The sequence below is a fragment of the Dipodomys spectabilis genome, unplaced genomic scaffold (genome assembly GCF_019054845.1).
Source record: "Dipodomys spectabilis isolate Male_0828 unplaced genomic scaffold, ASM1905484v1 ptg000002l, whole genome shotgun sequence".
NCBI lineage: Eukaryota > Metazoa > Chordata > Mammalia > Rodentia > Heteromyidae > Dipodomys > Dipodomys spectabilis.
Window position 1 is genome coordinate 18,445,383 of NW_024870679.1, and position 26,602 is coordinate 18,471,984.

The following is a 26,602-nucleotide window of genomic DNA, read 5'->3' on the forward strand; positions in this document are numbered from 1 at the left end:
GGGGGGGGGGGATTGTTGTAAACAGTCCCTCTTAAAGTGCCCCTCCTGCCTGCATTTAAAACAAGTCCCTCTCCCAGATGGTCTTGGGGTTCCTTGGCCTGGGGCTGCCAGCGCCTGGGTCATTGCAGATGTCTGAGCCTGTAAAGCTAAAGCTAGTGATTGGGACTGGTACTGTTCCTTTCCCACATCCTGCGAGGCCACCACCCATCTGCTCAGGGAACTCTCTCTCAATCCCGCACAGGCCGTGCGGTGGTCTGCATTCATCCCTTCCCAGACCAGTAGCTTTACAAATTGATCTACTTGGTCTATAAAATCAGGTAAAGGCTCACCCGGTTTTTGTCTCATTCCTGCTATGGGGGACTCAGTAGGCCTATCATCCAGTTTGTACCATGTGGCAAGTCCTGCCTGCCTCACCTGGTCACGGTACAGGCCAGGTATTGCGGCCTATTGGACGCCAGTGGAGTGCCCTTCCCCTGTCCCTGTTAACATGGTGTAAGTAATAGTTATCGCTCCGCTCGCACTCTGCATTCCTCATTAAAGAAGGCACACCACTTGATAAACTGAGAACTGGTGAGGATGGCTTTGGCCACATCACATCCAGCCAGTCTTTAGGGACACCCGGGTGATAAGCAATGTCCTGTAATAGGGTCTGGGCCCAAGGAGACTTTGGGCCATCCTCCGCCACCGCCTTGCGGAGCTCTTTAAGATCCTTAGTTTCCCATGGATACCATTCCAAGGGCCTGTTAGCTCCTGGTGCCAGATTGACCAGATACACTTGGGGAAGCGAGTCCTGTGGCCTAGGGTCCGGGCTCTCAGGTGGCCCTTCCCTTCCAGGGCAGGCCTCCGAGTAGGTTGTATCCCCAGCCCTCGGCCCCTCCATGGAAGGTTGGGAGGGATCTGGGTCTTGCAGGTCCCTCTCACAGGTCGTGTAGGGCACCGCACCTACCCCCCAATCGGGGGAATAGGGAGGGGGCCTATGACCATTATGGGCACCCGAGTCAGAGGGGGTGACCTTCCCCCTTGTTTTGACTTCACTGTGCATGTTTCAGTGCTTTCTCGGTTGAATTTGACCCATTCCTTTTCCTTCACACTTCCCAAGTCCTCCTGTACTCCCTCTAGGCCTAATGTTGCCTCCTTCTCCTTCTGTGAAATAGTGTTACCCATTCTAAGGGTTTCCCTTACCCTGAGGGACTGCTTAACCTCGGCCAGTATATTTTCCTTTTCGTGCCCCACGCTGGGCGCCAGATGTCGGCACAAAAGACGGATAGGGTTCAAGGAAAGTGCGCCGCTCCCTGTTCCCCAGCCTCCCTTAGCCTGGGAGACAATCAGAAGCAGCGGAGACTCAAGTCAAGCACCCACCAAGCCCTTTTAAAAGCAAAAGACCACGTGGGAGGGGCGGAAAAGGAACCAACCAATCACTGTAAAGGTCAAACCCTATCATGCACCTAAGCATCCAGGAGCTGTTTACGCACTGAACGTAAACAAATACGGCTCTGCCCACTCAACTTCCTCTCAGGGCCATCTTTGCTGTCCATGTGCCCTACTGGAGGGACGACAGGCAGAGGGAGGGTGGACTGTCACTTCTAGGACCCCAAAGGCCTTGAGCTTGGACTCAATGAATCCCGAGGGGCGGGGAAAAAGGAAATAGCAGTCAAAGGGCGGGGCGTCTTCAGCTGGAGGGAAGGGCACTCGCTATGACGTCATAAAGAGGGCTAGTCCTATGCAGATGAGAGAACAGTGGGGGCTGCTGCTCCGACCCTGCCTCACACACTGGGTAGATTTCCGGTGGTGTGGGAGACAGTACGGGAGTGTGGGTGGGAGTGGAGCGTGGCAGTTGCGTGGAAGAGCTGGGAAGGCCCGGGAATGGGGCAAAGGCCGGTGACCATGTGTGTAAAGTGCAAACCATGTGAGGCTTAGATGGGTTGGGGGAGTAGGCTCTTCATACTTACCTGGCAGGGGAAATACCACGATCACGTAGGTGGTTTTCTCAGGGTGAGGCCCACCCATTTGCACTTGGGGTGCGCTGACCTCTGCGATTTCTCCACATAGGAGAAACTCGGCTGCATAATTTGTGGTAGTGGGGGACTGCGTGCGCGCTCTGCCCTGGTTGGTTGTGTAAATAACAGACAACTTTGTGTCCTATTTTTACTGCCTAAACAAGCATTTGACTGAACTATATGTGGTCAAGGATTTAAACAACATATGATTCGTGTTTAGGTTGCAGTTACTCTTAACTGGCAGACTTTGACTCTTAAAAAACTAAGTGTTGTTTACATGATGGCTTTACACTTTAGTAGTAACTTTAAACAAGTTTTCTATGTAAGTAAACCAGCTAATAAGTCATAGGTTGGACTACAAATGAGTAAAGACATTGTCCTGCCGATTGGCATGTTCTAGGAAGTTTTCCCACCAGGAAGAGTGTGTGTGCATACATGTGTATGAGAGAGACTTCTAAAATTCAATTCTCCCCCACGACTGGACCCCCCCAAAAAAAATAAAATAAAATTCAATTCTCCCCAAAAAGATGTGCACCAAAAGTGAAAGCCACCAATTAGGAAATTGATTTGTCTCCTGACATCTGATCTTGCAGGATTGTCATGAAAGACTCTGTTAGATTGTATACTTTTTTTCCAAGTCTGTTCTTTAAGCTTTAGGCATGTTTCTCACAAAATTAAAATGGGCCCAACTTGAGGGTAATAAGATGACACTCTTACCCTTCTGTAGCAGCAGTTTTCCCTCCCCAGATTGCCTACTTGTTAGTTCCAGTACCCATAATCTTTGCTTCATCCACTACAGCAAACTATATATATGGGGCTGGATTCACCTTTACTAGCAACAAGACTGCTATTGGTGGCAGGTTGATTGTATGGTAACTAGATCTTGAACATTTCCCCCCACCCCTTTCTCCTTGCTCTATCTTCTGCCTAACAAGTACCACCATCTTTCCCATCACAATAAATCAGAGAGGACAAATTTACCCAGCTGGAGTTCTTTGGGTGTCTCAGGAGCTCCTGGGCAGTGTAGTTAGTTCATCTGTCTCTCACTGTTGAGATTTTTTTTTTTTTTTTTGGTCAGTCATAGGGCTTGAACTCTGGGCCTGAGCACTGTCCCTCAGCTCTTCAGCTCAAGGTGAGCATTCTACCACTTGAGCTACAGCACCACTTCCGGTTTTCTGGTGATTTATTGGAGATGCTCAGTTTCACGGACTTTTCTGCCAGGGCTGGCTTTGAACCACAATCCTCAGATCTCAACCTCGTGAGTAGCTAGGATTACAGGCATGAGCCACCGGTGCCCAGCTTGTTGAAATCATTTTTATCTACACACCTGAAAAACACTCTAGTAGGTGTCCATACTCTGTGCCAAGGACCACTGCAGAGTGCTGATTCTATCTGCTCATTTTCCCCTGGGAGGACCAAGGAGCTGGGGTGGTGCATCTTCTTTGAGGCTCCAGTCTGCCTCTGGGAAGGCCACCAACAGCTCATACTGAGCTTATGGAGCAAGAAGCACCATCTCTTCAGTGAGTTATCCGTTTTGGACACCTCACTAGGCCTACCACTCCTCTTTCTCCTGCTGTTTTTTGAAAGTTCTTTCAGTGCCTACCTTCCTTTGGGCCATGACATGTTTCATCACCTTTTGGCAAACAATTCCTGAGCTTTAAATAAGGCAATGTATAATGTATGAAAGAGTGTCATAACTGCCAATGATTGTTATTGATCATCTTTTTGGAGGGAGGGGACTGGAGTATGAACTAAGGTTGACTTTACAGTGGAGAGAGGCCTGCCACCCTGTTTTTCACTGATTAATTTTAGGTCTCACTTCCTGCCAGGGATCTATCCTGAGCGCTGTGATCTAGCTACTTACTGCTTTTGTACATTTCTTTGAAATGTAAGGGTTTAAAAACAGTAACATTAAATCCTTAGCATTACCCAAGGGCTCAAAGTAGGCATATAAAGTGGAGATTCTTTTTTTTTTTTTTTTCCAGTCATGGGGCCTGAACTCTGGGTCTGGGAGCTGTCCCTCAGCTCTTCAGCTCAAGGCTAGCGCTCTACCACTGGAGCCACAGCGCCACTTCTGGCTTTTTCTGTTTATGTGGTGCTGAGGAATCAAACCCAGGGCCTCATGCATGCAAGGCATGCACTCTACCGCTGAGCTACCTTCCCAGCCCAAAGCGGAGATTCTTAAGCCAGGCACTGGTGATTCACATCTGAATTCCTAGCTACTCAGTGTAAGGTTTCAGGAGAGGAAGGAACCCTCAGGAGGAGGTAAGGGAGAATAAAAGTTTACTGGGATACGCTCCCGGCCAAACTCCCTGGTGGGGATCAGAGAGGTCGCCCAGAGTCTAGTTACATCAGGGTTTATATGGCCAGACTAAAAACAGAACAATTAGTGAGAATTCTGCATAAGGGCCCTGTTTTGCGAATTTGGATGGTCGCAGGCCAGTGCTTCTGAGGAAGGGTTTGGGGCAGGTGGTAATTTAGATGAGAAGGCGGCTTTCTTGGCTGCCTCGGCCCTCCAGTGGCCTGACACTCAGGAGGCTGAGATCTGAGGATCACAGTTCAAAGCAGCCTAGGCAGTGAAGTCTCTGAGACTCTTATGTCCTGTTAACCACCAGGAAACCGGAAGTGGCTCAAAGTGGTAGAGTGCTAGTGAGCAAAAAAGCTCAGTGACAGCGCCCAGGCCCCGAGTTCAAGCCCCACAACTGACCCCCCCCCCCAAAAAAAAAAAAAACTCGACCATTGGCTATAATATCTTCACCAGGCCGGGCATTAGTGGCTCACACCTGCAATCCTACCTACTCAGGAGGCTGAGATCTGAGGATGGCAGTCCAAAGCCAGCCTGGGCAGCTAAGTCCATCAGACTCTTATCTCCAATAAAACACTAGAAAACTAGAAGCGGTGCTGTGGCCCTTCACCAGTAATGTCGTTGCATCCCCAAAAGTTTGTACCTGACAAGGGAGGGGCAAAAAAGTGACACTACCAGCAAATGTTTTGTCACCAATGAGGCTTGAACTTGGGGTCTTGAACTCTCACTTGGATTTTATACTTAAGGCCAATGCGCTACCACTTGGGCCAAGCCTTCACCTGTTTTTTGGTTTGTTTGTTTTTTAAGCTGGATATAAGAATTTCACCGACATTTCTGCCTTGCTGGCTTCCAACCATTGCCTCCAGTCTCCACCTCCTGAGCAGGCAGGGTACAAGCATGAGCCTAGGCTGACACTCCCTGGAACGACGTTGTGGACTCTCACTCATGCCTGTGCACGGGAAGCAAAAAGGGCGGAGCCGGGGAGCCAGGCCCGACTGGCGGGACTTGGATTCGAACCGAGACTGCAATGCAGGCACAACGCAGAGTACTCAACACTATACGATCACGGCACACCACGGGCCGCTGCGGTACTCATCAGCCCGACCACCGCCCTCTTCTTTCCCGCGGAGCCCGGCGAGCCGGCCGGGACGCCCTGCCGCCGCTGCGCTGGGCCGGGCGGGCGAAGAGCGGGCATCTCGCACACGGCAGCCGCGACTCGGCTTCCTCGACGAGACCCGGGTTGCAGCAGGGGCTGCGGGGAGGAGGCCGCGTGTGCCCTTCCGCAGCCGGGTCCCTGCCGCCTCCCAGCACCGCCTGCGCTGCCGGCCCGGCGGGAACCGAATATCCGAGGCAGAAAGCCAGATCCAGTGCGTTCCCGATCCCATCCATCAGGGCGCCAGTCCAAGACCCACGACTGATGAAAAACGAACACAGTGGCTCTAGCCCCGCGGCGAGGAGCGGGGATTCCCGCTCAGACGGCTGCGGAGTTGGCGACAGCTGTCTTGGCGGCTGCTGCTCTCCTCGGCCCCACCCCCACGGCCCCTTCCGTGGGCTGCGGGTGGCAGGCGCCGAGGTGGGGCTGGGGGAGGGCCGTGGGCCAGCGCTGCCGGGGGTGGCAGGCCGCGGGGAGGACGCCTGTCCAGTGCAGGGTCCCGCGGACGAGGTCGTGGCTTTGTGCTGGGTGCGAGTGTGGAAGGAGCTGGTGTGTTGTAAAAGGACTTCCCTGACCGGGAATCGAACCCGGGCCGCGGCGGTGAAAGCGCCGAATCCTAGCCACTAGACCACCAGGGAGCTCCTACAGTGATGGCATGGTGCCTTTCTGTGTAGGGTGGGTTTGCGGGGAGGTCGGAAGGGATGCGCAGCTGGGCCGGGCTGGTGGCGGCTCCTTCGGGCTGGGAACGGTGCTTTCCTCCTCCCGGCAGCGACAGTGGCCCGCGCTCCCGGCCGATGCTCTGCACACCTCCACCGGCAGCAGTTTCCTTTCAACCCCGGTGACCAAGCAAAACACAGCCCTGCCCCGGCGGTGCCGCTCTCTCCGTTTCCCTGCAAGTGGGCCATGCGTGCCAGCCGTCCTGAGTGTGCGGAGCGCGGCCGTTTGCACGGGGACGAACACGGAGAGGTAAAAGATTGAGCGTCCCTGGGTGGGCTCGAACCACCAACCTTTCGGTTAACAGCCGAACGCGCTAACCGATTGCGCCACAGAGACGGACAGTAAGGCTTATTTGGCATCTGCACAGACCAAGGCCAGGTGGACGCGGCTTCCGGGGCCCTGACCAGGCCTGGGGACCCTAGGGCGCGGTGCATGGCCCCGGGACAGGCCGGGGAGGCCAGAGTGCGTCAGGCGTTCACCAGCCGCGGGGATTCGGAAGCCGCGAGCGCGCACCGAGGCCTGCGCGCTGCGCCCTGCGCCCTGGGCGGGCCCCGCCGTGCCCGGGGATTCTCCTTTCAACCTCGCGCTCCGGAAACACGGCCGCGCTCCCCGCCTGTCCACAGCTGTCTTCGTGTTCAGGGCCGGAGACGTGCCGACGGCCGCGCTGAATAGACGCTGTGGGCCTTTCACTTGTGGTGGGGAAAAAATGGACCGGATAGGACGGGCGCGCGTGGCAGCTAGTAGTACTCTCGGGTGGGCTCGAACCTCTGACCTTCCGTGTACAAAGCAAAAGGGTTCCTGCACTGCTATGCTTAGGGTGTTTAGAAAGAGAGCCTTTGGTGTGTGTGTGTGGTGTTGACTGACAGAGCCCCGATAATTCGCAAAGCCTCCGGGAAAGAAGCCTCGTGTGTTGTAACTGGACATTCAGACGTTGAGGAACTCTGAGGCCAGGAGGCCGAGGGAGGGACCTTGCTTTGTGCTGCCTGCTGTCCGTCCCCCCACCCCCCTACAAGGTGTATGTGCACATGAGCACGCGTGTGTATGCGAAGGGAAGGTGGCAGTCTCCTCGTCCTGACCCGTCAGAGCGACCCCCCAGGCTGACCCCTCAGGCTCAGACCCCCAGGGTCACCCCTCCGGGTGTCCCCTAGGCTGACACCCAGGCTGACCCCTCACACGTCAGCGGCCGCAGTGCGGAGCCCCGCGAGCGGGGCCTCGGGGAACCCGGGAACCGCGCGTCCCGCGGGCGATCGCGGCTCCTGGCCGGCGTGGGAGCAGCGGCGCTCGCCGTCCACACCGGAGTCGCCTCAGCACCGGAGGCCCAGCCGACACGATGGGGGCAGCCGAGGGTTCTCTCTCGGCCCTGAAGTCGGTGGGGAAGCCCCTCGGTTTTCGGAGACGGGGATGCAATGCTTGTCCCGGGTGAGTTTCTTGGTCGCCGACAGCCACGTGGGATGCACAGATGGGTACGACCTTGAAAGGGAGCTCCTGTGGGTTCCATGGTGTAATGGTGAGCACTCTGGACTCTGAATCCAGCGATCCGAGTTCAAATCTCGGTGGGACCTTGCATTTTAGGTGGAGAATTGTCATTTCCACCAGGGACCGGACTGTTTTGTGAGGAGTGCGAGTGTGGAAGGAGCTGAGTGTGTTGTAAAAGGGCTTCCCTGACCGGGAATCGAACCCGGGCCGCGGCGGTGAAAGCGCCGAATCCTAGCCACTAGACCACCAGGGAGCTCCTGCAGTGACTGCACGGTGCCTTCCTGTGTAGGGTGGGTTTGCGGGGTTCTCGGAGATCGGAAGGGATGTTCGGCCGGGCCGGGCTGGTGGCGGCATCTGTCGGGCTGGGAACCGCGCTTCCCTCCTCCCGGCAGCGGCAGCGCTGCCCGGGCTCCGGGCCCATGCTCCGCACACCTCAACCGGCTGCAGTTTCCTTTCAACCCCGGTAACCAAGCAAAACACAGCCCCGGGCCGTCGGTGCCACTCTCCCCGTGTTTCCCTGCAGTGTGCGTGCGTGCCAGCCGTCCTGAGTGTGCGGAGCGCGGCCGTGCTCACGGGGACGAACACGAGAGGTAAAAGAGTGAGAGGGCGTCCCTGGGTGGGCTTGAACCACCAACCTTTCGGTTAACAGCCGAACGCGCTAACCGATTGCGCCACAGAGACGGACAGCAGAGCTCACTCTGCATCTGCACAGACCAAGGCTAGGTGGACGCGGCTTCTGGGGCCCTGACCAGGCATGGGGACCCCGGGGCGCGCTGCATGGCCCCGGGACAGGCCGGGGAGGCCGGGGTGTGTCGTGCGTTCACCAGCCGCGGGGATTCGGAAGCCGTGAGCGCGCACCGAGGCCTGCGCCCTGCGCCCTGCGCCCTGAGCGGGCCCCGCCATCCCATCGGATTCTCCTTTCAAACTCGCGCTCTGGGAACACGGCCGCGCTCCCCGCTTGTCCACAGCTGTCCTCGTGTCCAGGGCCGGAAACGGGTCGACGGCCGCGCTGAATAGACGCTGTGGGCCTTTCACTTGTGGTGGGGAAAAAATGGACCGGACAGGACGGGCGCGCGTGGCAGCTAGTAGTACTCTCGGGTGGGCTCGAACCTCTGACCTTCTGTTTACAAAGCAAAAGTGTTCCTATACTGCACCACGGAGACTTAAGCACAATCTATGTTCGTTTGGGAAGAGTCCTTTTGTTCGTTTGGGAAGAGTCCTTTTGTGTGTGTGTGGGGGGGGGGGTGTTGACTGACAGAGCCCCGATAATTCGCAAAGCCTCCAGGGAAGAAGCCTCGTGTGTTGTAACTCAGAGTTGAGGAACTCTGAGGCCAGGAGGCCGAGGGAGGGACCTTGCTTTGTGCTGCCTGCTGTCCGTCCCCCCCCCCACACACAAGGTGTATGTGCACATGAGCACGCGTGTGTATGCGAAGGGAAGGTGGCAGTCTCCTCGTCCTGACCCGTCAGAGCGACCCCCCAGGCTGACCCCTCAGGCTCAGACCCCCAGGGTCACCCCTCCGGGTGTCCCCTAGGCTGACACCCAGGCTGACCCCTCACACGTCAGCGGCCGCAGTGCGGAGCCCCGCGAGCGGGGCATCTGGAACCCGGGAACCGCGCGTCCCGCGGGCGATCGCGGCTCCTGGCCGGCGTGGGAGCAGCGGCGCTCGCCGTCCACACCGGAGTCGCCTCAGCACCGGAGGCCCAGCCGACACGATGGGGGCAGCCGAGGGTTCTCTCTCGGCCCTGAAGTCGGTGGGGAAGCCCCTCGGTTTTCGGAGACGGGGATGCAATGCTTGTCCCGGGTGAGTTTCTTGGTCGCCGACAGCCACGTGGGATGCACAGATGGGTACGACCTTGAAAGGGAGCTCCTGTGGGTTCCATGGTGTAATGGTGAGCACTCTGGACTCTGAATCCAGCGATCCGAGTTCAAATCTCGGTGGGACCTCACGTTTTGGAGGAGTGTCCGTTCCTCTCTCGGGGTCTCGCTTCTTGGTTCGTGGAAGGGATCAGCTCGGGGTCCCAACGACCCTCCCTTCCTCTCCGGGGACATCTCGTCCATGTTTTTGTGGGTGCGCCTGTGCTTAGGACTCCCAGGGGGTGCGGCGGGGGTTGGGCGATGCCTGAGGGCGCCTGAATGAGGCGGGCCACGCATCCCAGGGCCCGCCGGTCTCCAACCTGACATCGCGCTGTCACACCAGGGCCGGCGCCAGGCCCCGAGCTCAGGCCCCACGCCTACAGCCTGAGTCCCCCAGGTTGGGGCGACAGGGGTATACCGCCCACCCCCAGCTAGAAAATCTTTCCTCCGCCACCCATGGGCGTGGTGCCCAGGCACGGGGTGGGGGGATGCACGCGGGAGCAAAAGGGGCGGAGCCAGGGAGCCAGGCCCGACTGCCGTGACTCGGATTCGAACCGAGGTTGCTGCGGCCACAACGCAGAGTACTCACCACTATACGATCACGGCGCGCCACAGGCCCGCTGCGGTCCTCATCTTCCCCGCCGAAGCCTCGTCCTTTCCGCCGTCCTGCGCCCTGCGAGTTCCCGCTCCGAGTTCCCCGCCTACTCCGGGCCTCGCCCGGCCCAGCCGTTCTCTGAGCCCCAAACCACAGACCCAAGGGTTTGGACGGCCCGACCTTGATCCTCTGGCGTTCCGGCCCACCAGGGCGGCGCCTCCACGCCATGCTTGCTTTGCGGATGATATGATTCATATGGGATGGCTTTTGCACACTTGTCTCGTGTGTATGTGTCTGTAGGGTGCAGAGCGAATTGGCTGTCGCATGGCTGAAAAACAACCCACTTCCTCTTGTGTCGACCTAGTAACTGTTCTTTTTTAAATCTTCCTTGCGCTCATGTAACTGTAACCCTCTATATAGTAGCTTTACAATAAAAAATAAATAAATAAATAAATCTTCCTTGCGGTCACAGCGTCTAGTTTACTCTTCCCACAGCCTGTGTTTTGCACTCGCCTCTCTGAACTGCTGCTGCAGCAAAAAGGGACTTCCCTGACCGGGAATCGAACTCTAGCCGCGGTCCGAAAGCACCGAATCCTAACCACTAGACCACCAGGGATCTGGAGGGTGGCTCTCTCCATTTGTGTGTGGGAAAAATGCAAAGGGATTTCTCGGCTAGGCCTTAGGGGGAAGGAGGGGTTGGCCTGGAAGCCCGGCCCACCCGCCCGGCCCGGGCCCGTCGGGTGTGCCTGGACAGCCGAGCCAGCTTCCCCGCACCCCACCCTCCTCCACGCGGGCGCAGCTTGGCCCAGGACCAGCCCCAAGGAACCGCGTGGACTCCTCTCTAGCCCAGCTGCGGCCCTGCTCTGTGGAAGCTCTGATAGCGGAATCCACGGGGACCCGCGGGACGCGAGCAGTGCGACACCATCACGTCCCCATCGGTCTTCCATCTCTCTATGCTTCGGAGCGGGGTGACCGAGCGGCGGCCTCAGGGTGGCCTCTGGACTCGGACTTGCGCCCGTGGGCAGGCGCTCTTCCGCCGAGCTGCACCCCGAATCCCCGTTCGTGATCTATTTTTAATGACATCCTAACTTCACCGTCATTTTGCAAGGAGTAGCTCAATGATGCACGCCAGTACCGAGGACATGCTTACACAGACACACGGAGAGAGGCGCTGATGAAGGCTGGTCCCGACCTCCCTGTGGTGCTAACATTCTCGTGGGGACACCCGGGTCGGGGCCGCCCTGTCACGACGGTCCCGTCAGCCTCGATTGCCCAGAAACGTCCCGCCAGCTGCTCTGCAGCCCGCCTCAGCCGTCTCCCCTGCTGTCGGCTGCCGTGGAGTACTGAGCTGTCGGCACCTTCCGGGGCTCGTGAAAACTTGTTTCAAGTCATCTTGTGCAGATCGCTTACAAATACATCAACGCAAAGTTGACCAAAACTCCTCTGCCCCCCGGCTGTGTAAGACGGAGTCCAAACGCCTGCCGGGCGGGCAGAATCTTTGGCTGCCTCCGCATCCTCCTTCCATAAACGGAAGCTTCTCGACTGCGAGGAGTCCGCGGGTCATTCGCCAGGGCCTGGGAAAGGACCAGGCCTCTGCACTGGTGGTGATTTCATCCGAGAGCTTAGCTCCGAAGGCTCAAGGTTTTTATTAAGAAATGCGACCCAAAGGACTTCAGTGAGACAAAAGACACCATACCCCCGTCCCTGGGTGGGCTCGAACCACCAACCTTTCGGTTAACAGCCGAACGCGCTAACCGATTGCGCCACAGAGACGCGGTAAGTGCAGCTGCCACTCACTTCTAGACGGCACAGATTGCCCATCCCCTTCCTTCACACGGGTGTGTAAGCCAGCCCCGCGCACTGCCCAGACTGAAGTCACATCACTGGGCGCTTCTGGAGGTGAGATGTGGCCAGGACAGTTAGCTGGGGAACTCAGATGGCGGATAGACACATCCAAGGCTTCGCCTTTTAAAGTGAGGTAACCGCCCCGAGGCCCCCACTTTGCCTCCTACCCGGCTGCCCACGCCACGCGCACACAGTCCGTTCCCTGCGTGGGGCGCTCGGGAAAACGCGGAATCGCGGCGTGGTCTCCAACCCCACCCCGCCGGGCCTGGTGCGCTCACCCTGCAGCCCCTTCCCCAGCCAGGCCTGCCCGCAGTCAGGCGCCCGGATGAGGATCGCAATCGGCCTCGGGGATTTCAGAAGAATAGAGAATTGCAGCGTGGGTTTAAGGTACCTCTAGAGACCCTGGACCAGTGTTCACAGCAGTATCCGCTACAGGTCGAGATCTCGGGAGAGAATACGAGGGTAGGAAAGAGGCAGGCTGATCTAATGGTGGAAAAAAAGGGTGGGTAGGACAACACAGAAACAGCACCGGGCCATTTTTCCTTACATGTTTTGCACCACCCTCCCACCGCCTCCTGGTCGGGTTTGTACGTTGTCTTGAGCTGTCCAAGACAGGCGTCCGTCGCTGACAAACTATGGTCTTCGCAAACGCAAATCTATCTCCACTTTTGATGTCGGGTCCACGACCACCCAGACCTCCTAAAGCTGAAAAACCGGGCTAGCCAGCCCGGCCTCACAGGTAAAAAGCTAATCCTTACAATAAGGTATGTATTACTTTCTGGAAGATTTGAATGATAGACCCTCCTCCGAACTACAAAATCATTAAAACTTGCAAATCGTGCAAAAGCCGCAGCATATCACCAGACAAACGGAACAAGCCAAGAGCAACTCTAACATTAGTAACGAGGTTGCCAGGGGAGAGCGCGCACGCAGTCCCCCACTATCATAAATTACGCAGTCGAGTTTTTCCTATGTGGAAAAATCGCAGAGGTCAGCGGGCCCCGTAGTGCAATGGACACGCCTCGCCCTGGGAAAACCACCTACGTGATCGTGGTATTTCCCCTGCCAGGTAAGTATGAACAGTTAGCCTACCCATCCCCTTCTAATTTCACATGTTTTCACTGTACACATATGGTCACCAGCCTTCAACCTACCTTCCTCCATTTTCGGGCCTTCCCAGGCCTTCCGAACACGTGTCACTCTCCACTCCAAGTTTTGCTCGGCGCTTTCTCCTATCACACCGAAAATCCATGAGTGGATGCGATAGGGGGCCCGACCAGTAGCCCCCGCGGCATCCTCATCAGCATAGAGAACGCCCTCTCTGTGACGTCACTTGTTCAGAGTCCCGGGCTGTTCATGGAATGGCTGTCCCATCTGGAAAGTCGCTGACCCATGAAATCCCTGCACCAGAGGCACCTGGTTTATTTTGTAAGGGTTTCAGCCTCCCCTCCCCACCAAGAGAGATGACCGAGCTGCAGATTACTGCTTTCTCTCAGCGATACTAACCCTCACCTGTGATTCTCATTCCTCGTCCTCAATTTTGTTGTTCCAAATGTAGTCTCTCCCTTGTTTCTCAGAGTTCTCATTCAGAGTCCCAGGAAGAAGACCTCTCCTCTGCCATCTCCCTTCACCCTTTCTGTCGTCTTCCTTCTTTCCTTTCTTTCACTTGGTTTGAGTTTCCAAATAATAGCTAAACTCCTGTTTGTGTTGGTCGTGGGGCTTGAACCCAGGACCTGGGCGCTGTCCCTGAGCTTTTTCCTTAAAGGCTAGAGCTCTACCTACGGCGCCACTTCCCGTTTTCTGGTGGTTAATTACAGACTTTCTTGCACCGGCTGGATTTGAACCCTCGATCCTCAGATCTCAGCCTCTTGAGTAACCAGGATTATAGGCATGAGCCACTGGCATTAAAACAAACTCATACTCAGAAGAGTTGAACAATCTGAGAGCACCACATTTTCACTGGTTTCTTTTTTTTTTTTTTGCCGGTCATGGGGCCTGAACTCTGGGTCTGGGTGCTGTCCCTTAGCTCTTCAGCTCAAGGATAGTGCTCTACCACTGGAGCCACAGCACCACTTCTGGCTTTTTCTGTTTATGTGGTGCTGAGGAATCGAACCCAGGGCCTTATGCTTGCAAGGCATGCACTCTACCACTGAGCCACCTTCCCAGCCCTAGCTTATTGTTTCTTATTAAAATTGTTTTGTCAGGGCTGGGAAGGTGGCTCAGTGGTAGAGCACTTGCCTTGCATGCCTGAGGCCCTGGGTTCAATTCCTCAGCACCACATAAGCAAAAAGAAAAAAGCTGGAAGTGGCACTGTGGCTCAAGTGGTAGAGCACTAGCCTTGAGCTGAAGAACTGAGGGACAGCGCCCAGGCCCAGAGTTCAGGCCCCATGACCGGACCCTCCCCCCCCCCCCAAAAAAAATTGTTTGTCCTAGGTGCTGGTGGCTCATGCCTATAATCTTTGCTATTCAGGAGGCTGAGATCTGAAGATCACAGTTCAAAGCCAGCCTGGGCAGGAAAGTCTGTGAGACTCATCTCCAATAAACTACTCAGAGAAAGCCAGAAGTGGGCTGTGGCTCAAGTGGCAGAGTGCTAGCCTTGAGTGAAAGCAGCTCAGGGACTGTGCCCTGACCCAGAGTTTAAGCCCCAGGACTGGAAAAATAAAATTGTTTTGCTGAAGCAGACACCATCTGCCCATGGTAGGTGGACAGATGAGGAGGAACCCTCCAATTTGTTTTTAAGGTAGCTGTAGATTTTAATTAACATTTCACTAGATAATGTCTTCCATAATTACAATATAGAAATGTCTATGAATAGATAGTTTTGGGAAATGCCTCAGAAAGAGTGCTGTCAGTGACATGCATCCAGGGCTCCAGGCAGCAGTGTCTACACAGCCAGCATTTGATCAGCATTTGGGGGAATGGAAGTAACTATCAGCAGGCCATGCATCCCTTTGATTTCTTCTTTTAGTGCCAAATTAGCCATCTGATCCTCTTCTCCTTAAATTCTTCCTATTCCATTTTAATTTCATATGTGGCTCCACAGCCTCCTGAAATGTCAGTGACTTTGATAGCTGTGGCTCGAGGAAACTTTTCTTGCAGAATCTGGGTCACTTTGACCTCTCCCTTGGTCTGGGAAGCAAACACCAGATGGACACAGTGGAGAAGAGGAAGCAATTAATCTTAAAGGCCAAGATGGAGGCTGTCCAGCTATAGCACCCTCCAGTGCTGACCCTGACGCAGGACCTTCAAACCACCAGAGGCTCCCATGGAGCAGAGGTACTGACTCGACCCAGTGCCATGGGACCGCGCCTACAACCCCTGCCCCCTCCAATTCCCTCTACTGGCCCTTATAGACAGATCAACAAACTAAGTCTTCCAGGGGACCCAAACTAACAGGAATGGGGATGTGATATCACTCAGCACACACGCCTCATCTCATTATCAGGTTAGTCCTAACCCTCCACCCCACACATGTGTTAACCCCTTGGCTTCCCCCTGAGATTTTTCCCTAATGGACTCAATAACCCATAGGAAACTAGACCACCTTTGTATCTTATAATGCCTCCAACCTAAAACTCCAATACACTTCCCATGTGACACCAGTCTCCCTGTTTGTCCTTTACTTAGTAGTCTATTTGGTTCCAGACTTCCACAGTCTGGCTGACCCTATTTTCATTCCAGTCACCCATTCCTTTAGACAACTGGTCCTCCCTTCTTCCTCCCAATACCACAGAGCAGAACCTATGTCAGTCCTCCTGATGCTTCTCCTACATATCCCTAACCAGCCCTGGACTTGTTAACTGTCATCCAGAGAGGCACCTGTGCAATGCTTGCAGATGGATGCTCTATTTCTTCCTTTCTTTTTCTGGTGCTGTGATGAACTCAGAGCCTTACACTACTGGCCTTTCTGGCTGAGCTAATGCTCAAATACTTGAGACAAGCCTCCAGCCCAGCTTTTTGCCAGTTATTGTGCAGATGGTATCCCATGGATTTTTCTGCCCAGGGTTGAATGATCATCTTCTGGATCTTAGCCTCTGAGTTGCTAGGATTATGAATGGGAATGACTAGATGTGCTCAGTCCCAGAGTTCTAGCTGGAGGAAGAGGAGGAGGAAGAAGAGGAGGAGGAGGAGGAGGAGAAAAAGCTCAGGGGCAGGGTCTAGGACCCTAAGTTCAAACAGGGTCAGAAGAAGTCAGCATCCCCCAAATGCAATGGATGCGCCTCATCCTGGGAAGACCACCTTCATGATCATGATGTTTCCCCTGCCAGGTAAGTATGAGAGGCTGACCACTAACTCAGTCTAACCCCCCCACGCTTTGCACTGTACACACATGGTCACGGGCCTTCACCCCATTCACACACACACACACACACACACACACACACACACACACCAACTGAAGAAGGCAGGGATCAGGGATCTGAGGGCTTTTAAATATTTGTTGATCTCCTCTCCTCTGGCCCTAAAATGTTTCATTTAGAGCCAGACCTGGAATCCTGAGCTTAATGAGGGGATGTGCTCCTGGATACGCCTTAGGCATACAGCTGAAGGACAGACAGGAAATCTGAAGGAGCCGAGAACCAGCACTAATAGATCTGGAAAAAAAATAAAAGCTCTTTCTTCTAGGAAGCAATGTTAAATTCATTTTAGATAAAGGTAAATTCATGACTCACAGGAAGCGTAACAATGAACACTATGTTGAAGAGTTTAACCCAGATGTAGCCTAGCATGCCTGTCTGTAATCCCAAAGCTCAGAAAGGAGAGGTTTAGACTGGGTTGGAGGCGGAGAATACCCACATTTCAGACGGGACGTCAGCTGGAGGGAAAGGCATCGCCTTTGTGACGTCACAACGAGGGCGTTCCTTATGCAGATGAGGAGATCCGGTGGGGGCTACTGGTCAGGCCCCCATCACACCCACTCGTGGATTCCCAGTGTGGTAGGAGAGCACACAAGAGCGTGAATGGGAGCGGAGGGTGGCAGCTGCTCAGAAAGGCTGGGAAGACATGAGAATGGGGAGAAAGCCGGTGACCATGTGTGTACGGTGCAAAGCGTGGGGGCTTTAGACGCAGTGGGATAACAGGCTTTCATACTTACCTGGCAGGGGAAATACCATGATCACGCAGGTGGTTTTCCCAGGACGAGGCGCATCCATTGCACTTGGGGCGCGCTGACTCCTGCGATTTCTCCACATAGGAGAAACTCGACTGCGTAATTTGTGGTAGTGGGGGACTGCGTGCGCGCTCTCCCCCTGCAGTGCTGTTGAATATCAGACATAGCGTGAGTGTTTGTTTGGTGGCTTTTCATCTGGAGCTTTTAGGTGTGAAAAGAACTTTTCAAGCGCAGTGGTCGTCTGCGCTTTTGGTCTTTTTAGTTGTAATGTTCTAACAATTTATTTTTTGTTGGACAGGGTGAATGTCTTTCCGGTGATTGAGAATGTTTCAGCTTCTTTACACAGAGCGTTCCGGCGACACGGTATTTTGGACTCGTGTTTTTTCTGTACTAGGGCTGGAACCCGGTTCCTGTGTCCTGCGCTAGGCCTTCCCTTTCGCCCAGAATTCCCGCTTGACTCACGCATCCAGTCAGGCTTTCTATACAGGTTAACTTGAGGCAGGGTCTCTGAGAAATTTTTACTTCTGATACTTAGAACCTCGGTCCTAAGATTGTACGGGGGGAGCCATGGCGCCTCGAATTCAGACGGAGCTGCCCTGAGGACGCTACCTAACGCGTCTCTGTGACCTCATAGAAGGTGGCATCGCATCCCCAGCTCACCCCCGGCGTCACCCGGCCAGGTCTAGGGCTGCGTCCGAGGTGCGCAGAGAACCCGGGGCGGGAGGCCGGGGGAGAATTAGGATCCCTCCCTGCAGCCGAAGGCGGGGTCCGCATCTGGGCTTGGCTGCACAGTCTGCCTAGGGAAGTCAGCCGGCTGGGGCTGGCGGCCCTTCCCCTTCCTCCTTTCCTCCCGTTCTTTCCTGTCCCTCAGCTCCTCAGCTCCAGGCGAGCGCTCTAACACTTGAGTACAGCGCCACTTCCGGTTTTCTGAGTGGTTTATTGGAGATAAGAGTCTCACGGACTTTTCTGCCCGGGCTGGCTTTGAACCGCGATCCTCGGATCTCGGCCTCCTGAGTGGCTGGGATGGCAGGCGTGAGCCGTGGGCTCGGTGTTTTCCAAGTGTGGACCAGCATCCCGGCGCGGCTCCGCGCCGCGGCGGGGCAGGGTGGAGAGCGCGCCCGGGCCGCGGGCCAAAGCACGCGTGGAGAGGCGGAGTTGCCGTGGATGTGTGTGTCCGCCACCGGAGCCCCCCGGCGGACTGTCCCCGCCGCGGCGCGGAGCCGCGCGTGCCCAGTGTCGTGCGGTCGGGCTGGGCAGCGCAGGGGCTGGACGGGGCCTCGCCCACTCGCGCGGCTTCTGGACGGGGCCGAGCCCTCGGTGAGGCCCCGAGCCGAAGCGAGGCGCAGCAACCGCGTCTCTGTGGCGCAATCGGTTAGCGCGTTCGGCTGTTAACCGAAAGGTTGGTGGTTCGAGCCCACCCAGGGACGGGGACCTTGTGTTTTACTGGACTGGGGCTCTTTGTCCTGGCTCGTCAATTCGTGTTTGGCTCTGCTGCATTCTCTCTCGCCAGTTTTAAATGGAGGCTGGAGATTTTGGAGGAAAAATTCAGGTTGTACCAAAATGCATATAGAGAGAAAAATACTGGGAGCAGGGGCGACGCGCGGCGTGGAGATCCTCTGCGCACCACCTTGCTGGTGATGGCGAACTGATACGGTAAAAAGAAGAAGATCACGTTTTCAATGGCATCTGTCCACCCCCTGGGCTTCAGAACTGACCTCGGCCCAGCTGAAAATCCCACGAACCCCAAGTGGGCGCCGGTGGCGCACACCTGTCGTCCTAGCTGCCCGAGGCTGAGATCTGAGGATCGCGATTGGAGGCCGGCCGAGCAGAAGAGTCCACGAGGCTCTTACCTCCAATTCATCGCCCCAAAGCCCCAAGTGGAGTGTGCCAGCACCAGCCTTGACTGGAAAGGCAAAGATTGAGACTTTAGGCAGTGAGTCTTTTCCTTTTCCCCCAGAGGAATAATTCTCCAAACTAACAACACTGGGGAAACTAACAACACTGGCTAAGCCCGCTGCTTTTGTGGACTTGCACGAGCCCAGGCTGAGATGTGGTGCTTGCTATGACACGATGGCTTGTGAGCTGAAGGGGGTAAACAGCTAAAGAAAACTACATCCTGGAAAATAGAAATTGGTGGCCTTAAGTCAATCTCTCTTCCCCAATTGCAGCTACTGCTATGGTCCTCTTTGAATGAAATCTCCTTGCTGGGCGCTGGTGGCTCACGCCTGTAATCCTAGCTACTCAGGAGGCTGAGATCTGAGGATCTCGGTTCAAAGCCAGCCCGGGCAGGAGAGACCGTGAGACTCCTATCTCCAATAAACCACCAGAAAACCGGAAGTGGCGTTGTAGCTCAAGTGGTAGAGCGCTCGCCTTGAGCTGAAGAGCTGAGGGACAGCACCCAGGCCCAGAGTTCAAGCCCCATGACCGACAAAAAAAAAAAAAAAAAAAAAAGAAATCTCCTTGAATTCTTTTTTTTTTTTTTAAGGTTTTTGTTTTGATTTCGTGTGTTTTTGAGAGAGGATCTCACAGTGCTGTAACCTGTGATCCTTCTGTTTCTATCTTCTAAGTGCTGGGAATACAAGTATGGGTCACTAGGCCAGGATTTTGCCATCTTAAAAAGAAAATCTCTGTACAGCACCTTTATAATTGAAAAAAAAAGGAGGAAGAGGAGGAGGAGGAGGAGGAAGTTGTTGAAGTTGTGGAGGGATGGGGTCTCACACCTGTAATCCTCAATACTCAAGGGGCAGAGATTGGGAGGTAGGACCCTGTTCTGATTGAGCTTGGGGGGAGGGAAACTCAAGAGATCTCATTCAACAGTAAAAATGGAGTGTGGTGGTACAAGTCTGTCACCCCAGCTACAGATTTCAAAACAGGGAAGTCTAGACCTGCCTAGACATAAAACAAGATCTTACCTCAAAACCAGAGCAAGGACAAAAACATGGCCCAAGTGGTACAGTGCAAAGTGAGGACAAAAAAACCAAGAGAGCTCCTAGAAATATCAACTAATCCTCCACAGGCTTGGCTTTCAGAAGTCTTAGGGAAGCCGGGCGCTGGTAGCTCACACCTGTAATCCTAGCTACTCAGGCTGAGATCTGAGGACCACGGTTCAAAGCCAGCCCAGGCAGGAAAGTCCATGAGACTCTTATCTCTAGTAAACCACTAGAAAACTCGAAGTGATGCTGTGGCTCAAGCGGTAGAACACTGGTCTTAAGCTAGAGAGCACAGGTCTTAAGCTAGAGAGCCCCATGACCAACAACAGCAACAAAAAAGTCTCAGGAATAGGCCCCAAAGTTATCTGGAAGCTTCTTTAGCTTCTTGTCACCTCATTAGCAGATGAATATATTTATCTCTCTTTTTTTTTGGGGGGGGGGTCCAGTCGTGGGGCCTGAACTCTGGGCCTGGGCGCTGTCCCTCAGCTCTTCAGCTCAAGGCTAGTGCTCTACCACTTGAGCCACAGCGCCACTTCCGGCTTTTTTCTTTTTGCTTATGTGGTGCTGAGGAATCGAACCCAGGTCCTCATGCATGCAAGGCAAGTGCTCTACCACTGAGCCACCTTCCCAGCCCTATTTATCTCTTTTGTAAAATAGAAAATTTACACTTTTGTGGGCTGGGATGTAGCTCAGTGGCAAAGCGCTTGCCTAGCAAGTGCAACGTCCTGGGTTCGATCCCCAGTACCAAAAAAGAAAAGACAAAAAAAAATTACACTTTTGTAAGGAATACTAGGAAATACGACTCAGCATTACTAAGAGAAATAATGAATACATCTTAGTTAAAAATAAATTAGCTGGGTGCCCGTGGCTCATGCCTACATGTAATCCTAGCTACTCAGGAGACTTAGATCTGAGGATCGAGGTTCAAATCCAGCTCCAGCCGGAAAGTCTGTGAAACCCTTCTTTCCGATAAACCACCAAAACCCCCCCCCAGAAGTGGCGCTGAAGCTCAAGTGGTAGAGCGCTAGCCTTGCACTGAAGAGCTGAGGGACAGCGCCCAGGCCCAGAATTCAAGCCCCATGACCGACAAAAAAACAAAAACAAACCCCCCCCACAAATTAAACAAATTAAGCCTGAGATGGGTACTACAGGCTCATTCCTGTAATCCTATTTGGGAGGCTGAGATCTGAGGATTACGGTTTAAAGCCAACCTGGGCAGAAAAGTCCATGCAATTAACCAGCAAAGAGCCAGGAGTGAGGTATGAAATGGTAGAACCTCAGTGTTGAGTGGAAAAAAGCCAAAGTTCAGTGAAAGGTCCTGAGTTCAGTCCCAGTACTGGCATCAAGGAGAAATAAAACAATGTTCTCTCTTTCTAGGCAGGAGTTTGCTGGCCCACACTGCAGATTTTGTATTTACCAGCCCCATATCTATTTATGAATTCTATTTCTCTGGAGAACTAATTTTCTTTTGTTTGTGCTGGTCCTGGGGCTTGAACTCAGGGCCTGGCCGTTGTCCCTGAGCTTATTTTTTTCAAGGCTAGTACTCTACCCCTTGAGCCACAGCTCCACTTTTGGCTTTTTGCTGGCTTTAAACGTAAGACTCCTATGGACTTTCCTGCTTGGGCTAGCTATAAAGCGTGATCCTCAGATCTCAACCTCCTGGGTGGCTAGGATTACAGGTGGGAGCTACTGGCACCTGGCCTGAAGAATTCAAAAAATGTGCTAATATACTTGTACCATAATTTTAATGAAATGAAATGATTATTAATATATAAAATGTGTTATACTACATAATGTATTACATATTTTTTTTTGGGTGCGGTCGTGGGGCCTGAACTCTGGGCCTGGGCGCTGTCCCTCAGCTCTTCAGCTCAAGGCTAGCGCTCTACCACTTGAGCCACAGTGCCACTTCCGGCTTTTTTCTTTTTGCTTATGTGGTGCTGAGGAATCAAACCCAGGGCCTCATGCTTGCAAGTTGAGCGCTCTACCACTGAGCAACCTTCCCAGCCCTGTATTACATATTATATTGTAATTACAGTAACAATTACATATTATTTTAAACTATTATCAAAATATATAATTTGACTATTTTGTGTACGTATGCCAGTACTGGGGCTTGAACTATTTTTTCATTTGCCCAATTTCCCAGTTCTGTAGATTTTCCCTTGATATATTAACACATGATTGTTTTTCTTTTCCAAAGAAATCTATGCTCCATTTTAGTTTTTTGTGGGGTTTTTTTGGTTGTTTTTTTTTGTCAGACCTGGGGTTGAACTCAGGGCTGGGCATCGTCCCTGAGCTTCTTTTGCTCAAGGCTAGCGCTGTTCTACTTGAGCCACAGCCGCACTTCCAGCTCTGTGTGTGTGTACTGAGGAATTGAACCTAGGGTCATGCATGCTAGACAGGCAAGCTATGAAAAGCCACATTCCCAGCACTAATTAGTTTTATATGGGTAGTGGGGGCTTGAACTTGGGGTCTGGGAACAGTCTTAGCTTTTTCTTCTCAAAGTTGGAGCTCTAAAACTTGATTAACTCTCCATTTCTGGCTTTTTGATGCTTAATTAGAGAAAAGAGCTGCTCAATTTTGTCCTCCTGGGCTGGCTTTGAACCCTGATCCTCAACCCTTAGGCACCCCAGAGGCTGAGGTTGGCATCGGGGGGTCATCAGGAGATGTTACACGTGGTGGCGTCGGTTCCCGGTGTCCACACCACACCGCGGGGTCAGGGGACAGTCGGCCAGCGCTGTGCCCCTGGGCCCAATGTCATGTTCCAGGGAGAAGTTAGTTCCCACTGCGGGGTCGAGACCAGGGAGGAAAGAAGGATGGAGGGACCTGTAGTCCAGGGGTTCCCCAGACGGCCCCCCCCCCAGACGGCTGGACCCCAGACAGCCGACCCCAGACGACCGGACCCCAGAAGGCTAACCCCAGACGGCTGACCCCCCCCAGACGGCCGGACCCCAGATGGCTGACCCCCCCCAACAGCCGGACCCCAGATGGCTGACCCCCCCCAAGATGGCCCGACCCCAGATGGCTGGACCCCCCAGATGGCCGGACCCCAGACGGCTGACCCCAGACGGCCAGACCCCAGATGGCTGACACCAGACGGCTGACCCCCCCCTCCCCAGACAGCGGACCCCAGACGGCTGACCCCCCCCAAGCGGCCAGACCCCAGATGGCTGAGCCCCCCACCCCAGACGGCCGCTTCTCCTAACGGCGGCTTCCCCGCCTCAGGGGCTGCTCCGCCCACTGACCGCTGCCCCCCCAACAACTGCCCCCAACGGCTGCCCCCCAACAACTGCCGCCCCCAACGGCTGCACTCCCAACGGCTGCCCCCCAACGGCTGCACTCCCAACGGCTGCCCCCCAACGGCTGCCCCCCCCAACGGCTGCCCTCCCCAGATGCCTGCTCCCCAGATGGCTGTCCGCTCTCAGACGCTGTCCCCTTCCCCTCCCCCAGCTGCACAGCGCTTCCCTCCCTGGCTGGGCCGGGCCGGGCCGGAGCCCGAGGACCCCGCTCTCCTGCCGGGCCGGCTGCAGGGGAGACCGTTTTCCTCAACGGATTCCGGGAGCAGAGGCGCTGGGCCCCGTCCGCGGCGGGGGGGACACGCTGGGCCCCGTCCGCGGCGGGGAAGGGGGTGGGGGGGGAGGACACGCTGTGCCCCGTCCGCGGCGGGGGGCCGTCGCTGGGCCCCGTCGGCGGGGGGGCGTCGCTGGGCCCCGTCGGCGGAGGGGGGGGCGTCGCTGGGCCCCGTCGGCGGAGGGGGGGGCGTCGCTGGGCCCCGTCGGCGGATGGGGGGGGACACGCTGGGCCCCGTCGGCGGGGGGGCGTCGCTAGGCCCCGTCGGCGGAGGGGGGGGGGGCGTCGCTGAGCCCCGTCGGCGGGGGGGGGACACGCTGGGCCCCGTTGGCGGAGGGGGGGGGCGTCGCTGAGCCCCGTCGGCGGATGGGGGGGGTGTCGCTGGGCCCCGTCGGCGGTGGGGGGGGTGTCGCTGGGCCCCGTCGGCGGAGGGAGGGCGTCGCTAGGCCCCGTCGGCGGAGGGGGAGGCGTCGCTGAGCCCCGTCGGCGGGGGGGGACACGCTGGGCCCCGTTGGCGGAGGGGGGGGCGTCGCTGGGCCCCGTCGGCGGTGGGGGGGGTGTCGCTGGGCCCCGTCGGCGGGGGGGGGTGTCGCTGGGCCCCGTCGGTGGAGGGGGAGGCGTCGCTGGGCCCCGTCGGCGGGGGGGGGGGGACACGCTGGCCCCGTCGGCGGGGGGGGGACACGCTGGGCCCCGTCGGCGGGGGGGGGCGTCGCTAGGCCCCGTCGGCGGGGGGGGGACACGCTGGGCCCCGTCGGCGGAGGGGGGGACACGCTGGGCCCCGTCGGCGGAGGGGGGGGGGCAGGAGGCGCTGGGCCGGGTGGGCGGGGTTGAGACAAGGAAGTTCAGCAGCTCGCGCGGCCTTTTTTAGGAGAAAGGAAGAAAAACGAAAAGACAGACGCCCAACGTGGGGCTCGAACCCACGACCCTGAGATTAAGAGTCTCATGCTCTACCGACTGAGCTAGCCGGGCGACGACGATACGGCCTCTCCGGACTCCCGCCACGGTGCTCCTGCCCGGGAGCGCAGCGGGGACGCCAGCGCCTTCCTCGCGCCACGGCCACGGTCACGTCCACCCCGTCACCCTCACGACCTCTCCGGCCGCCCCTCACGTCCACCTCCAACCCCGCGGACCTCGGTGGTTCCTCAGTTTCCTTCCGGGTCCGTCACCCCGAGCGCCGCGGCCTGCGCTGGGAAGGGGGGACGGCAGGCCGCGTCCCTGGGGAAGACCGACGCCGGCAATCCGGGGAACCCGGACGGACTCGCGCTGCGCCCCGGAGCCCGTGTGAGCTGGAAGGTCCCGGCGTGGGCGCTTCCGGCCCCGGCGTGGGTGCTCGCGGCCAGGCGTGAGAGCTCCCGGCCCCGGTGTGGGTGCTCCCTGCCCCAGCGTGGGTGCTCGCGGCCCCAGCGTGGGTGCTCTGGGCCAGGCGTGGGTGCTCTGGGCCAGGCGTGGGCGCTCCCGGCCCCAACGTGGGTGCTCGCGGCCAGGCGTGGGTGTTCCCGGCCAGGCGTGGGCGCTCGCGGCCAGGCGTGGGTGTTCCCGGCCAGGCGTGGGCGCTCGCGGCCAGGCGTGGGTGCTCCCGGCCCCGGTTTGGGCGCTCGCGGCCAGGCGTGGGTGTTCCCGGCCAGGCGTGGGCGCTCCCGGCCCCAACGTGGGTGCTCTGGGCCAGGCGTGGGTGCTCTGGGCCAGGCATGGGTGCTCGCGGCCCCAGCGTGGGTGCTCTGGGCCAGGCGTGGGTGCTCTGGGCCAGGCGTGGGCGCTCCCGGCCCCAACGTGGGTGCTCGCGGCCAGGCGTGGGTGCTCCCGGCCCCGGTTTGGGCGCTCGCGGCCAGGCGTGGGTGTTCCCGGCCCCAGCGTGGGTGCTCTGGGCCAGGCGTGGGTGCTCCCGGCCCCAGCGTGGATGCTCCCGGCCCTGGCGTGGGTGCTCCCGGCCCCAGCGTGGATGCTCCCGGCCCTGGCGTGGGTGCTCTGGGCCAGGCGTGGATGCTCCCGGCCCCAGCGTGGGTGCTCCCGGCCCCAGCGTGGGTGCTCTGGGCCAGGCGTGGGTGCTCCCGGCCCCAGCGTGGATGCTCCCGGCCCTGGCGTGGGTGCTCCCGGCCCCAGCGTGGATGCTCCCGGCCCTGGCGTGGGTGCTCTGGGCCAGGCGTGGATGCTCCCGGCCCCAGCGTGGATGCTCCCGGCCCCGGCGTGGGTGCTCTGGGCCAGGCGTGGGTGCTCCCGGCCCCAGCGTGGATGCTCCCGGCCCTGGCGTGGGTGCTCTGGGCCAGGCGTGGATGCTCCCGGCCCCAGCGTGGATGCTCCCGGCCCCGGCGTGGGTGCTCCCGGCCAGGAGTGGGCGCTCGCGGCCAGGCTCTCGGTTCTCCTCCCCGGGGGCCGGGCTGGAGTCGCCTCCTCCCGCCGGGGAAGCCCAGCACCCCGGGGTGTCAGTCTCGGGGGTGCTCGGCTTAGTCTCTCCGGGTGGCGGGGCCGGGCAAGGAGCTCCGATGTGACTGAGTGTGCGCGCGTGTGGCACACCAACAGCGACGATCGGCCCCGTTGCAAAGAGGAAAAAGCAGAGCGGGCCGCCGCGCCTCCTGCCGTGACTCGGATTCGAACCGAGGTTGCTGCGGCCACAACGCAGAGTACTAACCACTATACGATCACGGCGCGCCACGCGCGGCCGGCCGGCGCCCGCCGTTCTCCGCGTGTGAGGCCGAGCGCGCGCTCGGCCCGGCGGGGCCCTGGGCGGCACCGTCTCGGGGATCGCGGTACCCCGAGCCCGCGGTCCGGGCCCAGCCGCGCCGTCTCGAGCACGCGCCCCCGGACGGAAGATTCCGCGTGCAGACCGCGCCTAGGGGCGTCGAGGGGCGCAGGGCTGACCCCCGAGTCCACAGTGAGTCTGACCTGCCTCGGACGAGCGGGCAAAATCCTCTGAAGCCGAGGCTTCCACGAGTTCCCTTAAAAATGCCAAATAATCTAAAATAAAAGATGAATGCGCTGCGTTGGCCGGGAATCGAACCCGGGTCAACTGCTTGGAAGGCAGCTATGCTCACCACTATACCACCAACGC

General features: G+C 57.1%; 15 non-coding genes and 2 pseudogenes across 15 annotated transcripts; 5 read left to right on the forward strand and 12 right to left on the reverse strand.

The window, feature by feature from the left end:
- Positions 1–1,941: 1,941 nt before the first annotated feature.
- On the forward strand, positions 1,942–2,106 carry LOC122113022. The gene has a single exon (XR_006148357.1). It is a non-coding gene; the product is annotated as a U1 spliceosomal RNA (small nuclear RNA).
- A 3,915-nt stretch (positions 2,107–6,021) lies between these two features.
- On the reverse strand, positions 6,022–6,093 carry Trnae-uuc. The gene has a single exon. It is a non-coding gene; the product is annotated as a tRNA-Glu (tRNA).
- Positions 6,094–6,434: 341 nt separating this feature from the next.
- Positions 6,435–6,508, reverse strand: Trnan-guu. The gene has a single exon. It is a non-coding gene; the product is annotated as a tRNA-Asn (tRNA).
- Positions 6,509–7,662: 1,154 nt separating this feature from the next.
- Positions 7,663–7,734, forward strand: Trnaq-cug. Its single transcript has one exon. It is a non-coding gene; the product is annotated as a tRNA-Gln (tRNA).
- Positions 7,735–7,829: 95 nt separating this feature from the next.
- Positions 7,830–7,901, reverse strand: Trnae-uuc. Its single transcript has one exon. It is a non-coding gene; the product is annotated as a tRNA-Glu (tRNA).
- A 354-nt stretch (positions 7,902–8,255) lies between these two features.
- On the reverse strand, positions 8,256–8,329 carry Trnan-guu. The gene has a single exon. It is a non-coding gene; the product is annotated as a tRNA-Asn (tRNA).
- Positions 8,330–9,521: 1,192 nt separating this feature from the next.
- Trnaq-cug lies at positions 9,522–9,593 on the forward strand. The gene has a single exon. It is a non-coding gene; the product is annotated as a tRNA-Gln (tRNA).
- Positions 9,594–10,037: 444 nt separating this feature from the next.
- Trnah-gug lies at positions 10,038–10,109 on the reverse strand. Its single transcript has one exon. It is a non-coding gene; the product is annotated as a tRNA-His (tRNA).
- A 1,688-nt stretch (positions 10,110–11,797) lies between these two features.
- On the reverse strand, positions 11,798–11,871 carry Trnan-guu. Its single transcript has one exon. It is a non-coding gene; the product is annotated as a tRNA-Asn (tRNA).
- Positions 11,872–12,855: 984 nt separating this feature from the next.
- Positions 12,856–13,020, reverse strand: LOC122112938. The gene has a single exon (XR_006148320.1). It is a non-coding gene; the product is annotated as a U1 spliceosomal RNA (small nuclear RNA).
- Positions 13,021–14,827: 1,807 nt separating this feature from the next.
- Positions 14,828–15,111, reverse strand: LOC122112211 (annotated as a pseudogene).
- Positions 15,112–16,087: 976 nt separating this feature from the next.
- Positions 16,088–16,219, reverse strand: LOC122113051 (annotated as a pseudogene).
- An 811-nt stretch (positions 16,220–17,030) lies between these two features.
- Positions 17,031–17,194, forward strand: LOC122112790. The gene has a single exon (XR_006148268.1). It is a non-coding gene; the product is annotated as a U1 spliceosomal RNA (small nuclear RNA).
- Positions 17,195–18,406: 1,212 nt separating this feature from the next.
- Positions 18,407–18,480, forward strand: Trnan-guu. The gene has a single exon. It is a non-coding gene; the product is annotated as a tRNA-Asn (tRNA).
- A 5,972-nt stretch (positions 18,481–24,452) lies between these two features.
- Trnak-cuu lies at positions 24,453–24,525 on the reverse strand. The gene has a single exon. It is a non-coding gene; the product is annotated as a tRNA-Lys (tRNA).
- Positions 24,526–26,127: 1,602 nt separating this feature from the next.
- Trnah-gug lies at positions 26,128–26,199 on the reverse strand. The gene has a single exon. It is a non-coding gene; the product is annotated as a tRNA-His (tRNA).
- Positions 26,200–26,530: 331 nt separating this feature from the next.
- Trnag-ucc lies at positions 26,531–26,602 on the reverse strand. Its single transcript has one exon. It is a non-coding gene; the product is annotated as a tRNA-Gly (tRNA).